Source organism: Mus caroli, chromosome 16 (assembly GCF_900094665.2).
Source record: "Mus caroli chromosome 16, CAROLI_EIJ_v1.1, whole genome shotgun sequence".
In the NCBI taxonomy this organism is placed as follows: Eukaryota; Metazoa; Chordata; class Mammalia; order Rodentia; family Muridae; genus Mus; species Mus caroli.
This window is the reverse complement of record NC_034585.1, coordinates 34,954,557-34,968,764: the sequence shown is the minus strand read 5'-3', so window position 1 is coordinate 34,968,764 and position 14,208 is coordinate 34,954,557.

Below are 14,208 nucleotides of genomic sequence, written 5' to 3'. Positions count from 1 at the left end.
TGCGTTATAAAATGACAAGAAACTTAGAAGGAACATGTTAAAAGGGAAAAAACAAGAGACATCTTGTGCCGTTCTATCCCATGTCTTCCAGTCTTTGGGCTCCCTAACGTGGCTCCCAAGGGAAAAGCTCCATGTTCTACTCTTGTCTCCAGCGCTTCCCCAGTCTGAAGTTTAGTGGCCTCAATCTTTTATATACTGCACAATGTATATTATATAATTCATAGTATATATAACATGCCATATACTATATGCTACATTACATTCTGTATATTGTATATGACATATCACATATCATACATCATATTTATCTAACCTGCTTTTGCCTTTGAGAAGTTGCATTTTCATAGTGGGAACCCAGGCATTTCATCTCCTTAAACATGAGAAGCAAATGGACATTTTAAATTTAAAGCAGTTATCAAAACCTCAAAGAATGTAGAGCAATGAAAGGAATAAAAAAAATCACCTCTAATGTCTCAGGAATAGTGTTAGCACTTTGCTAAATATTCTTCCAGAGTGCTTGCTACACAGATTATATGAATGCCATCTCACATACATCATACAATCTTTTTCCTGATAAGAGAAGTCATGGATGCTTGAAGTAAAGCTATTGAAATGTCATAGAAGAGTTAGAATGTAATTCATAATACTTTTGTACTTAAGAATTGCAGTGGAGTCTGGAGATATAGCTCTGTAATAGAATGTTTATCTTGCATAAGTGAGGCTGTAAGTTCAGGCCTACCACACACCACACCACACCACACACACACACACACACACACACACACACACACACACAGAAACGCAACACACACACATGCACATATCAGACACACACACACACACCATACACACTTAGACATAGATAAAAACACATAAACACAAACACACATACCACACAGACACAATATATACACACATACAAGGCACATATATACATACCACACACACACAAACACACATACCACACACATATATACACCAGATATACCAATACAGACACATACACACAAACACACATACCACACACATATCATACACATAGACACAGACACACAAACACACATATACATAACACACACACATATGCACATACCACACACATACACATACTACACACACACATAGACACAACTGCACATACCACAATACAACACACACATACCATACACAGATACATACACATATACACAAACACACATACCACACACGTGCATATACTACACACACACACACACATATGCACATACCACACATACCACACATACACACACATACCATACACAGACACAGATACATACACATACACATAAACAGACATACCACACACATGCACACATACACACACCATACACCACATACACATCTATATGTGTATTGTATATGCATGCATATATCTATACATGACATATAGAATTACATTTCTATGAATGACATACATAGAAATATGTATAATTACATTTCTATGTATGGTGTTTTCTACATACTTAGTTTCAGGGTTTATCCATAAGACATAACTCTTTTTAAGAGTTCCTGGTACTCCATAGTGAATATGCCATCATTTGATTCAGCATTCTCCATTGATAAAATTTGGGCAGCTTCTAATATTTTACTGACATGACACAATATTTATACTTGCTGACTTTTTTGTGCAAGTATTTCTTAGAACTGGAATGGTGGGGTCAAAGGGTATGAAAATACACTCTTATATAACCTGACACTTTTTTTTTTTGTTTTTTGAGACAGGGTTTCTCTGTGTAGCCCTGGCTGTCCTGGAACTCACTTTGTAGACCAGGCTGGCCTTGAACTCAGAAATCCACCTGCCTCTGCCTCCCAAGTGCTGGGATTAAAGGCATGCGCCACCACACCCGGCTATAACCTGACACTTTTAACCTATTACTTAATATTATGAAAATGTTTCCAGATCACTCAATATTCAATTTAGCCTCCTAATATTATAATCTATGCATATGTTAAAATTTATTTTCTCATTTTCCTCAAGTACTAGAATCTGAGCTGCTTCAGAAAGTTCACTGTTACAAACCGTTTTGTAGGACTGTAGCTTAGTCTTTGTTATGCATGCTTAAACTCAGAGATGAACCCCCAGGAACATGAGTGCTTATTCAAGGACTAGGAATATTAAAAAGGATAGCTTCTATTGTTTCTGCATTACAGAAACAACACATCCTTATCCTGGACCAAGAAACACAGACAGGCACAATTATCGCAGCCACGCCACCCTAGCCCCCTGAAGTAATTTCCACTCTCTGTTCTGCATATATACTTTTGGAACATACATAAATGTAGTGCATGCTACGTAGAGCCACTAATAATAAGAACCTTTCATTTACAGCCATCACTCAAAATATCTGCATAGTTTTGTCTTGGATGCACAAATCTTACTTCTATCAGCTCCACTGCTGAGCATTGGGTGCAATCTTCCCACGGCTGAGGAGCCTTTAAGGTCCCTGGGTCTTCCACCAGGGACAAAGGGCAGAAATGCTAGGAGTGGAAAGGTCGAAGTACAGAACGTGCTCCAGCAAGGCTTTCAATAAAGAGGAAGTGTCGGGGCAAACGTATTAGCCAATGTCTAGAGAAGGCCCCTGAGCTTTGAAGATGAACACATATGTGGGCGTGGCTAGCTGGTGGGAGCAGAGGCAGTCAAATCCTTCACATCAGCTCAAGTCGCAATTAACCTTCAGCGCCTCAAGTGTGGTGTGAGATTGCAGCGTCTCCAGAAGGCCCGCCAAGCAGAGGCCACAGACAGCTTTCAAAGGTCGCGTCCAGGATTTTGGCCTAGAGCCAGACTCCACAACCGGAAGCATATTGCCAAGACTTGTCCTTTCCTACCTAAATATGCAAGGGTGCCCGTGGAAGTTTGTCAGGATTGGAACAAGGAACAAAATGGTTTTTTTCCTTTGAGGTCTATGTCTCTGACATCCAAGGGGAGACAAGTTCTGGCATAATTAAGCAACTGAGGCTATCAGGATCCTGGGCAGACTGGGCCAAGCCTCACGTGGTGGAGTTCCCATCCCCTCTTTTAAAGAATTATTTATTTGTTTTATGTATATGAGTGTACTGTAGCTGTCTTCGCCGGCTTCTATACCAGAAGAGGGCATCATATCTCATTTTAGAGGGTTGTGAGCCACCATGTGGTTGCTGGGACTTGAACTCAGGATCTCTGGAAGAGCAGTCAGTGCTCAGCCATCTCTCCAGCTTGGAGTCTTTTTTAAATGAGATTGAGCTAACACCATTCATCTCGGCCGAGGGTTTTCTGTACTGAGTCCTTAACACATGCCATGTGAGTGACGGTCCTGTCGTACAACTTAAGATAGTCGTGAGAAATTCCTCACGTTTCCATTTTTCCTTTTTAAAAAAGTCATCTATTTTGGTCTCTCTTGAGTTTCCTTTACATTTTTTGATATTTGAAGCTTGCTCTGCTTCATTAACTAACGGATCCTTAGTCAATGATGCATTATCTAGCTGACTTGCATTAAAGTTCTCTTGCTGGCCTAGATTTGATCTTTTTCTTGTTCTTTACAACCATAGAATGAATGATTCTCAAGGCCTGTGGCCAACATATGTGACTTTCCGAGTCTGACTGGAACATTCGTCTGCCTATGACCGATACTGTTTTGGTATCAATTACAGGAGAGCACTGTTTAATGCTCTTGGGGAGTGACACAGGCGTCAATAAATTCTGTCCCTTAAAGATTTCATTTCTCCCTAGGTTATAGAAAGAGTTCCCATGGTTTTCTGACTTCCCTTCAATCCACCCCTTTTTCTTTTCTTTACAAGATCTCTTGTATACCAGGCTGTCCTCAACCTTCCCAGGCTGGATAATATATGCATATAATTTCCTGTATTATATATACAGGAAACACTTAATGCTGGGGATGGGCCCTAGGGCTCCACAGGAGTCTCTGCTGAGTTACACCCTTTGGTCATTTATTCATTTTAAAGATTTATTTATTTACCTGTGTGTGTGCGCGAGGGCCTGTGGTGAATTTATGTGTGCCCCATGAGAGCAGGAATCTGCAAAAAACAAAAGAGCAAGTTGGAATCCCTTGAAATCGGAATTACAAGCAGTTGTAGGCGGTCATGTGGGTACTAGGAATCAAACCGGGCCATCTGAAAGAGCAGGCATTCTTACCTCCTGAGAGCCGTCTTCTGAGCCTCCAGCCCATTTACTATTTTTTTTTTAATGTAAAATACAAACAAGGAGTTTGCACAGCAGTGTAGAGTGGGTGTACTTAATGCTGCTGAGCTATAGGATTAGAAAATGTGAAGATGCTAAATTTCTGTTACATCTATCTTCTGTAACTAGACAGTAAATAAGCATAGTCAAACTCACTTTGATGAAAAAAAAATATTTGCAGGAAGAGAGATCTGCTGGGTGTGTGAGCAGCCCTGAGGTGACATTCAAAACAAGCTTAATGCCTGGGCCTGTGACTCTCACACAAGGCAATTGAGGTTAACCTTGGCTTTTATGGGGTGCTCAGAAAGGAGCCGGGACATGCATATTTGTCTGGAGCAGGTTGGGAAGGAGAACTTAGTCATTCTAAATTCCCATTTGAGGTGGAATTAGGCTCTGCACTGTTGTGTGAAATTAAAGAGCAGGAGAATTTATTGGGCGGTATGACCAGTTTTCTTCCTGAGTGACCAAGGCTTTGCCTTGTACAGAATCCAGGTAAAACCTGGGCTGGATTCCTGTGGATTCCACAGACTCCTAGAACAGTCATGGAAAGAACCCACATATGCCCTACTTTCACATGAAGACAATGAGAACCAGGGAAGGGATTGCAGGCTCCAGGGTGTATGGATAGTAGGTAACTGAACCAAGGCTATAACTTAGGTCTCCAGCGCTGCCTTTCGGTGATAATGATGATGGCGACGATGATAGATTTTAAAATGATATCAGTACTCACAGCGCAAACATCTTCCCTCTATTTCTCTCCTTGTTAAATGCTCAAATAGTGCTGGTAATTCTTGGTGGATGTTGTTTTGCAATTACTCTCTTGATACTATATGATCCTAATAACTGATCCATAGCTAGAATATTCTTGCCTGCAGTCTACAAGTGAAATCAGCCCAAAGCGTCCCTTTTGTATACTACTGCATTCCCTGACTCTGTGACGCATATGGCTTATGTTTTAATATCTCTGAAATCAGAATGCAGCAGAAAAGCTGCCATTGGCCGGGCCAGGGCCTTAACCTGACTTGAATGGCCTCTGTGCCTTTATGAGCAGGTCTGAAGTGTTCCAATGACAAACTGCTGGCAAGAACAAGAAAGCCACTATAGATCAAAACTTGCCAATGGCACGATAGTCATGGGGAAAGGAATCCCAGAAACAACAGACCTTTCTTTTGGAAAAGAATATAGGTAATATAGGGGCCGGCATTGTAGAGAAATCCGTTGACAGAAGCTGAGGTGTGTAAAGCCATCAGAATGGAATGGCATTGAGGACCACGACAACTGTGTGTGTGTGTGTGTGTGTGTGTGTGTGCATGTGCTTTGTGTATCTATCTCTGTCTCTCTGTGTCTCCCTGTCTTTGTCTCTCTCGTCAGCCTTTGAAACTTTAAAAACAGACCCGAAGCATTGCTTTTATTAAATTTAAAACAAAATCCTAAGTGTGTTTGTAATGGAACATTAAACGAAGTGATTTTTTTTACAACCCTGGACAGCTTCCATTAGATGAAATAAAACCATACAGTGTTGATATGAAGCCACAAGAGAGACGGAAAAGAATCCTGTTTTCATTTTTCTTCTAGACTTTGGTTGTTTGCAACAACATTAGAGTTAGTAAGAGGCCTCAGAGGCCAAGCTGCATGAAACCTGGGGACTGTCTGCAACACAGAGTGCACTGGGGACTGTCTTCAGCACAGAGCACAGGGGTTGAAAGCGCCATTCCGAGTTTTTCTAGGATTGATGAGTCTGTCTTTGTTTTTCCAGTTTTTATTTAGATAATTTGTGATTCCACTAGGAAATTACCCACTGTCTTCAAAATTCATTTGGTGACCTAGAATCCTTACGTTTTAATCACGTCAGTCTCTCACTGTGGCTGATGAATCGCTTTCACCCAGGCGCTTCCTGACTGCCTGTCACATCCCAGTGTAAATGAGCCTGTTCACTTAGAGACGGCAGTGTTCACTTAGAGTTTCTTTACTGCTACAACCGCTTGCTTTGTCTTTCCTCCTTTTCTGTTTTTTTTAAATCTATTTTTTGAAAAATAAAGTGTGTTTTTATTTTCTCTCACTTAACATCCAAAACACACAAGGCATATGTTTTTATTTTCTGAGTGCAGTTTTTACTGTGACATTTGGATTATGGTTAAAAAAAAAAGTGCTCTTTTTCTGGCTCATTGATAAGTAATTTATACTTAGAATTTTTTCCTTTCCACATGAATTTGATCATTTAAAAATTGTAACTTTGTGTATGTTTGCATTTCTGCGTGTGGGTGGGTGCACACCAGAGCAGGGTCCCACAGAGGACACCAGGTCTTCTAGAGCTGGAATTATAAGTGTTTATGAGCTGTCTGAGTTGCATGCTGGGAACAAACTCCAGTCCTTTGTGAAAACAGCACTGTACGAGTTCTAAATGATGGAGCCGCCACTCTAGCCCTGATTTTAATCACTTTTATATTATCTAATTTAAACAATACTTTGGGTGAGATCTGAAAACATGTCCAAGGACGTGTTCCAGCAGTGCCGAGAAAAGCAAAGGTGATACTGAGGTGCGTCTCAGTATTATAAAGCAACAAGACCAGAAAATGTAGTTGTGAAAATTTAAGGAATTTTTTGTTCAGGCAGGCTCTCACTATGTAGGCCATAACTGGCCATGGGCTGATGATCCTTCTGCCTCTGTCTTCTGAATACTGGTTATAGCCTGCTCACTTCAAGGATTTACTCATTATGAAGTAGATCTCACTCTTGTAAATATTCCATGGACACCGAAACATCTTGTTTTCATTTTTGTTGAAGAGGTGTTATGTGTCTACATAGGCACCTATTATATCATGTTACCAATTATTTTATCATTCCATGCTGTACATAACATGAACTCAGATTTCTGCAGTTCTGAAATTGGCATATTGGAGTCTTCAGTATAATTACCTAATTCTTTTTTGCGTTTCTTATAGCTTTGGCCTAGTACATTTAGCCATTGTGTTGTTTATCACATGTGCATATACAGTCACAGTTTACATCTTTTTGTTTTACACATGTACGGAATAACTTGCTATGTTATGAACTGTGTGTACACGTGAAAAGGCATCTTTGAATTACATAACGCAATTTAGTGCTGAAATACATCAATTGACATAGAGAGAATAAATTAGTTATGCCCTAATTCTTCATTCCACATTTTTTTTTTGCTTAGTCATTTTTATTGGATATTTTATTTATTTACATTTCAAATGTTATCCCCTTTCCCAATACCCCCCAGGAACCCCCATCCCATTCCTCCTCCTCCTGCTTCTATGGGGATGTGCCCTCGCCCACCCACTCTTGCTTCCCTACACGGGGGCATCGAGCCTTCACAGGACCAAGGGCCTCTTCTATTGATGCTGGACAAGGCCATTCTCTGCTACATATGCATCTGGAGCAATGGGTCCCTCCATGTGTACTCCTTGGTTGGTGGTTTAGACTCAGAGCTCTGGTTGGTAGATATTGTTGTTCTTCCTATGGGGTTGCAAACCCCTTCAGTTCCTTCAGCACTTTCTCTAACTCCTCCATTGGGGACCCTGTGATCAGTTCAATGGTTGACTGCGAGCATCTGCCTCTGTATACATCAGAATCTGGCAGGTCTCTCAGGAGACAGGTATATCAGGTTCCTATCAATAAGCACTTCTTGGCATCACAATAGTGTCTGGATTTGGTGACTGTATATGGATGGATCCCCAGGTGGGGCAGTCTCTGGATGGCCTTTCCTTCAGTCTCTGCTCCATACTTTGTCTCCATATTTGTTCCCATGAGTATTTTGTTTCCTCTTCTAAGAAGGACCAAAATACTCACACTTTGGTCTTCCTTCTTCTTGAGCTTCATGTGGTCTGTGAATTGGATCTTGGGTGTTCTGAGTTTTTAGGCTAATATCCATTTATCAGTGAGTGCAAACCTAATGTGTGTTCTTTTGTGATTGGGTTACCTCACTCAGGATGATATTTTCTAGTTCCATCCATTTGCCTAAGAATTTCATGAAGTCAGTGTTTTTAATAGCTGAGTAGTACTCCATTGTGTAAATGTACCACATTTTCTGTATCCACTCCTCTGTTGAAGGACATCTGGGTTGTTTCAAGCTTCTGACTATTAAAAATAAGGCTGCTATGAACATAGTGGAGCATGTGTCCTTGTTTGTTTGTTTTTTTTTTTTTAAAGATTTATTTATTATATGTAAGTACACTGTAGCTGTCTTCAGACACTCCAGAAGAGGGCGCCAGATCTCGTTGTGGATGGTTGTGAGCCACCATATGGTTGCTGGGATTTGAACTCTGGACCTTCGGAAGAGCAGTCGGGTGCTCTTACCCACTGAGCCATCTCACCAGCCCTTGTCCTTGTTTTATGTTGGAGCATCTTTTGGGTATATGTCCAGGAGTGGTATAGCTGGCTCCTCATGTAATACTATGTCCAATTTTTCTGAGGAACTGCCAGACTGATTTTCAGAGTGGTTGTATCAGCTTGCAATCCCATCAACAATGGAGGAATGTTTCTCCACATACTCGCCAGCATCTGCTGTCACCTAAGTTTTTGATCTTAGCCATTCTGGTATGAGGTGGAATCTCAGGGTTGTTTTGATTTGCATTTCCCTGATTACTAAGGATGCTGAACATTTCTTTAGGTGCTTTTCAACCATTCCAGTTTTCTCAGTTGAGAATTCTTTGTTTAGCTCTGTTTCACCTGTTTGGTTGTGTTTTCTTGTAATTCTTTAAGGAATTTTTGTGTTTCCTCTTTAAGGGCTTCTACCTGTTTACCTGTGTTCTCCTGTATTTCTTTAAGGAAGTTATTTATGTCTTTCTTCAAGTCCTCTATCATTGTCATTAGAAGCGATTTTAAATCTGAATCTTGCTTTTCTGGGGTGGTGGGGTATCCAGGAGTTGCCATGGAGGGAGAACTGGGTTCTGATGATGCCAAGTAATCTTGGTTTCTGTTGCTTATGTTGTTGTGTTTGCCTCTTACCATCTGATTATCTCTAGTGCTACCTGTACTCACTGTCTCTGACTGGAGCCTGTCCCTCCTGTTATCCTGTTTGTGTCAGAACTCCTCAGAGTCCAGGCTGTCTCTGTGATCCTGAGATCTGGTGTAAGAGTTCATGGGAGTCAAATTGCCTCTGGTATCCGAGTGTGATCAAGCTCCTGTGATCCTATGATCCTATGATCCTATGACCTTCCTCTGGGTGTTGTGGGACTTGATGCAAAGCTAGCATCCAAGGTCTGCTCAGGGCACTGGCTCAGACCAGAAGGAAACTGTGCCACTGACTGGGCAGGGTTCCTGTGTCCCTGGATCCCTGGGGGTCCCAGTTACTCCTGGTGTTGGGGCAGATGTTGTGGCCTCCTCACCTATGATCCTGGAGGCTTAGAGCTCCTGGGAGTCCAGCTTCCTCTGGGTGTTGTGGGACTGGGTGCAGAGCTAGTGCCCAAGGTCTGTTCAGGGCACCGGCTCAGATGGGAAGTAACCATGATTTACATCTTTACCTGTGTACTTCTATCTCAAGTTTCTTTGCTCCACACCATGTCCTCCCGTCTTGTCTTCTAGCTCTGCGATGGCTTGGCTTGTTTGTTGGTCGAATCTCCTCGTACACATTTTCTTCAGGTGAAATATATAGGCATTTTTCTCCCACTTCCGACATATCTGCAAATAGATTTCTTTCTCCCTGATAACTGAAGTTTCAACTGGTCATGAATTTCATGAGCTGGAGTCTGTTTCTATCAGAAGTCTGTGAATATTATTGCCTTTACTTCTGGAGAACAGATTCTGTTTGTTTTTTAAACAAGATTCATTTATTTGTGTGTGTGTGTGTGTGTGTGTGTGACTATCTTGCCTGCATGTACATACACCACATACAGGAAGTATCTGAGGAGGCCAAAAGGGGTGTCTTATCTTCTAGAACTGGGGAATGGTCATTAGTTGTTTGCAGGGTAGGAATCTAACCCTTGTTCTCTGCAAAAATAGCCGTGCTCTTTAATTGCTGAGACTTCTTTCCAGTCTCTGGAATCCAATTCCCATGTACTGGCTTGTGACCCCTTATCTCACACCCACACAAAGAGTTTCAAGTTTTATCAGGAACTTGCTGGCTTGTGTGTTCAGTCTGGAATGAATTTTCCTGAATGAGCCATTCATCACAATGTCTGGGATTTCTCCACAGAAGAACTTTCTTCCGTTGCAAGTTTGTTTCTTTTCCTTTATCTGAGCCCTTTGCCTATGCAGATCCCACAACACAGTCTGCTATACCTCTTATTAGACTTTGCTCCAGTATCTTGCTTTAATCTTTGTTCTGTGCTATGGAATATTTTCCACTTGATCTTTTAGCCCATTAATTTGGACTTCAGTTGTGATTATTATCTCCTTTCATTTAGGTATCAAATTAGTTGTAAAAAAAAAATCATCTCTGACTTAAAAAATCACTTCTATATTGCTTAGTCTGTCTGTCTGTCTGTCTGTCTGTCTGTCTGTGGAGTTGTGGAAGTTGGTTCTCTCCTTCTGCCTTTGGGCTCCCAGGATTAAACTGAGATCATCAAGCTGTGTAGCAAGTGCCTCTACCCTTTGAGTCATCTGGCTTAGTCGCCTTCTTTGGTTTTTGAGACAGAGTCATATTATATAGTCCAAGCTCTTACACTTGGAATCCTCCAGCTTTTGCTGTCTAAGCCCTGGGTTACAGGCAAGCCTGACCTCCCTGTCTCTTTAGAAAGCAAGCTGAGCAAGTTAGGGGAAGCAAGCCAGTAAGCAGCACCCTCCATGTCCGCTGCATCAGCTTCTGCCTCCAGTTCCAGCCCCGATTGAGTTCCTGTCCCGACTTTCTCCAATAATTAATTATGATATGGAAGTGTAAGCCAAATAAACCTTTTGTTCCCCAACTTGCTTTTTGGTGGTGTCTCTTCATAGCAACAAAACCCTCACACATTTCATCTTGCTGACATATTTAACCTGACTAAGCACCCATCAGAAGAACCTTAGGAAACATGAAACTTGAAACTCACTGAAGAAGCAACCTTTGGGTTGTTTAAACACAGGTTTTCTTCCTGGTGGCTGGGTTGTTCACTACATATGTGATGTGTTAACCTCTTCTCAGGCTCTCACTGCTAACCCTATGATTCTGTGATTGCTTAGCATTGGAGAGAAATTCCTACTGCACAACAGAATAAAAATATGTATGTAGTATATATTATAATTATGCCACTGGCATCTTGAAACCATCTGGTTTACTCCTAGCCACTGGTCAATTACCATATGCCTTTCTTTATGGGATGCAGAAATGAAAAACAATTGATTTGCTGCCATCTACCATTTATTACACTAACTCCTTGGAAGTGACAGAAAGGGCGGAATTTTAATTACAGATGAGGGTGCCATTTTCACTAGCTGGGTAACTAGGCCCCTGGCTACACGCCCATTGGTTTAAGAGGAGGGGGTAAAGGACCTAAATAGGGACAACTAATAGGGATTTAGTGGGGGCATATAAGAATGTACAAATATTTGAAAGCTGCAAAAACCAGGAAGGTTTTGCACACAGGAAACTGTAGTCTCTAAAAGTTAGGAAGAACCTCAGATGTCCTTGCTAAGGTTACAAAGGTTTTCAAACTAGCAACAAAAAGTTCAAAAATTGTAGAGGCTGTAAAACAGGCTTATTTTCTAAGGAGTTCAGACTCATTTTTACAGACCTTTATTTACTTCAGCTTTAATTAAAAAAAACTATCAAACTGACAGTTTTAAATTTGGTCTTTATATGAAGGGAAAATACATATCAATAATGACATTTTAAGAACATTCTTAGAGTTCTCATGACATTATGTACAACTTTTCTTTTCCATTTAAACCTTCCCAATATTTACAGAATCCCTTTTAAAATAAGACCATTAAGAATATAGCCTATAGCTGGGCATTGAGGCACACATCTTTAATTCCAGCACTCCAGAGGCAAAGGCAAGGTAGATCTGTAGCTGGATCTGGCTACCTAGTGAGTTTTTTATTCCACCCTTTTAACCCCTTAATGCTAGATAGGAGAGAAAAAAAAAAGGATAGAGGGGGAAGGGGGCAACATTATCTTAGACTACTTCCTGCTGATTAGGGGCTATGAGTTCCGTGGAGCAAGTTTGGTCTTTGCTGTCAGGATATCTGGGATATCTGATTTCCTGTTGTTGCTGTTTCTTCTTTGTGCGTTACTACTTAGCAAACAGCAACCAACCAACAATACATCAACAACAGCCCTGCATCTTTGGGCCCTAGCATTTTTATACTCGCTGAAGAGTCCCCAGAATTCCAAATGTCACACACTCACAGAAACTGTCTGTCGCTGGCAAAGCACGAGGTAAATCATAGTCAGCTGCTGTGGACAATCTGAAGCAGCCTCATATTCCACATCTGGGATTAAAATAAAAACACATTCTTGTAATATTTTTATATTTTTAAAGAAACCCAAATCCTCACTACATAGATCTCTGAGTTTAAGGCCAGCCTGGTCTACTGAGTGTCAGGAAAGCCAGGGCTACACAAAGAGAGAAACCCTGTCTTGAAAATATATATATATATAAAATTATTGCTGTCTATATGCAGGTGAGGTGAGGGCAGGCACAAGATAAGGCTAGAGCCTGTGAATGGGGGCAGAAAGTGGGCTGAGAGTTTTAGAGACGGAACACATAGGTCAGAGAGGACAGGAGGACAGAGAAGATGGAGGAAGGAGAGAATGAACCCGATCCACGTGACTTTAAATAGCCACAGGTAGAGCTATGAATATCATAGAAGGAATAGAATAATATAGGACAATATGTCCAATCCAGGTGGGCAGCTTGTATCAATATCAACGGGCTCTGAGTTTATTGTGTGGGCATTTTGTGAGTTGAGAATTTACTGATATAAATCTGACTGATAAATTACAAGCCTCTAGAGTTTTGATTTTACTGGGTTATTGGGATTTGTGACAGCTAGCCACAGGGGGCAGATGACTGGGAATGTGAGCAGGTTCCACAGCAAGCAAACTGCAAGTTGGGCAGCTGCCACATGGAGACCATGGGGGCAGAGAGCATGGGGTTACTAGAGCATAGCCAGCAATAGCGTGGATTGTTTTTTAGTATTACATGCAATATATATATATATATATACACACACACACACACACATATATGTATATATGTGTGTGTGTATATATATATAATATGTGTATGAGTATTTTGCCTGGTGCTCATGTAGGCCAGAAAAAGCAGGATCCTCTGGAACAGTAATTATAATTCATTATGAGCCACCATATTGATTCTGGGAACCAAATCTGGGTCCTGTCTAAGAGCAGCAAATGATCTATCTTAATCACTGGACCAGCTCTTCAGCTCCTATTAACCCAAGTATTAAGATAGTATTACTGTTCTGATTTAAACAGTAAAAGAATCATATGGTTTCATAGAGCTAAAAGAAGTGAAGGCAAAACCTAGGCATAAAGTCTTAGTTGAACTTTCCTTACTGTTGCCCTGTCATGGTGGGTTAACTACAATGTCCTCCAGGCAGATATACTTCCTGTTTCTTGGAATATTATATGGCTTCAAAGTAGCACATAATTTTTATCTGCAATCATCATAACCAGTGCATGGCTTGACAAGGTTTTTCTCACAAGGAAAGGTCACCTGCCTTATGGTTAGAACCTGAACACTTTAAATTCTATGTATGGGCATGTGTTCTTGTGTGTGGATACTTGCATGTGAATGCAGATGTTTGAGGCCAGAAGCTGTCTGAGGTGGGCATTGAACACATGTCCTCTGGAAGAGCAGAACACATTCTTAACGGCTGATCCATCCCTCCAGCTCCTAAAATATTTTTTTAGGTATTTTCCTCATTTACATTTCCAATGCTATCCCAAAAGTTCCCCATACCCTCCCACCCACTCCCCTACCCACCCACTCCCATTTTTTGGCCCTTGCGTTCCCCTGTACTGGGGCATATAAAGTTTGCAAGTCCAATGGGCCTCTCTTTCCATTGATGGCCGACTAGGCCATCTTTCGATACATATGCAGCTA